The 1719-nt window shown below is 48.3% G+C and overlaps 1 protein-coding gene across 1 annotated transcript in view; it reads left to right on the top strand.

Moving 5' to 3' along the window:
• RNPEP (arginyl aminopeptidase) overlaps positions 1-1719 on the top strand; it is a gene marked incomplete at its 5' end in the record, with an annotated part of 27717 nt that overhangs the window by 5170 nt on the left and 20828 nt on the right.

Consider the following 1719-nt stretch of genomic DNA (forward strand, 5'->3'; position numbering starts at 1 on the left):
GTGAGTTTTTTAAGCCACCGGGTCCGGGACACGAACCGCGGTCGACTACGTGGGAGTCCAGCGACATAGCCATTACGCCAACTGCTGGTTCCCAATGCCCGGTGTGAGTTTTAAGCCACCGGGTCCGGGACATGAACTGCGGTCAACTACGTGGGAGTCCAGCGACATGGCCATTACGCTAACTGCTGGTTCCCAATAGACTATTTCTAAACAACAGAATAATGCAAATATTGAGCAGATAGCAGCATTCCCATGTACTCCATAGCTCAGAGTTCCTTGACCCAGCATTTCACATTCTGATGATTGGCTGGTTAACTTAGGGAGTCGCTAGCGATACATTGTTGTCAATTAAAGTCAGGGGATGTTTTCAGAGTCCCTTGGTTGTTACTTAATGTCCTTTCGTGTTCCAGAGTCCCTTCAGAACAACCATATTATATTATTTATCATGTACCCTTAGTTCCCCTCTGGGCTGTGACGTGACCAGACAGCGTGCAGAGCATTGGTCGGGCAGAGTGTGGAATGCCCCTCCATTGAGATGTGGTGCTTTTCTTATCATCAGACTGGGATTGTGGGTTTTGAGCAGTTCACAGCAGCAAAATGCTGTTTTCACCATAAGGGGTCTTCAAAAGCTCAAGGAAAATGCACATTATGAAAAAACTATGGGGACCAGCAGTTAGCATAATGACTATTTTGCTGGACTCCCACATGGTTGACTGCAGTTCGTGTCCTGGACCCGGTGGCTTAAAACTCATGCTGGGCGCGTGTGCGTGCATGCCCAAGATCCTGAGAGGAGAATGGAAGAGAAGGGATTGCGGCGTGGTCATCCCCCCTGGGGGGGTGATTTCTCGCTTTCTGTCTCTCTGTCTCTATCTGTCTGGTGAGCGCACGCGCCCTATAGCAAAAACCTCTAAAACTATGCAGGCTTTTCAGTTTTTCTTTTTTTAAAGAAAGAATTACTTATTTAATTTTATTTATTCATTCACTTATTTTAATTTGACCAGAGAGAGTGACATAGAGAGAGAGAGAGGGAAAGTGAGAAAGCAAGCCACCAGGTCTGGGACTTGAATCGTGGTCAGCCATGTAGGAGTATCCAACGCCTTAACCACCACGCCACCTGCTGGCCCCTGGGTAAACTCCTTGAAGTCCCTGCATGTGTGTACATGGCTTAGGACGCTCACTGTTGACCTGTCACCTGGCTGAGTATCTGGTTCTCCTGTAAAATGACACCCCACACTCCCAATTTCCATACTGCACTTGTTAGGAAACTAGTATTTTTCACTTACACAAAAGCTTAAAAAGAAAACCCCAAATCCCAATGTGGCTTCTTATGCTGCTGAAAAATAGGACCCAAATATATGAAGACAGACGTGCCCCCCCCACACACACACACACACTCTATCCCAACTCCCACAATTCTCAGAGCCTGCACGATTCGGGCCTTCGTGCATGTGGCTGCCCACCGTGAGAATATCGCCACTCTCCCTCCCCGGCCTTCCACCCTGGCCTTGAGGGCCCAGCCAGAAAGGTTTTCTGCACAGGGACCGAGCCGTTAATCCTCTGCTAAATTCCGAGTAGCTCTTGGTGCTGACATAGCCTCCCTCCTTTTTGCTGTAGGCACATGTTCAGTTTGTTAGAATCGTTCACACTTGCCCTTGGTGTAAAGGGTTCACGGAAAGCCAATGAAGAATCAGATAGCCAAAGCCTGTGGGGTCAAGTAGG

This window comes from Tupaia chinensis, unplaced genomic scaffold (genome assembly GCF_000334495.1).
Source record: "Tupaia chinensis unplaced genomic scaffold, TupChi_1.0 Scaffold000627_1, whole genome shotgun sequence".
Taxonomy (NCBI): domain Eukaryota; kingdom Metazoa; phylum Chordata; class Mammalia; order Scandentia; family Tupaiidae; genus Tupaia; species Tupaia belangeri.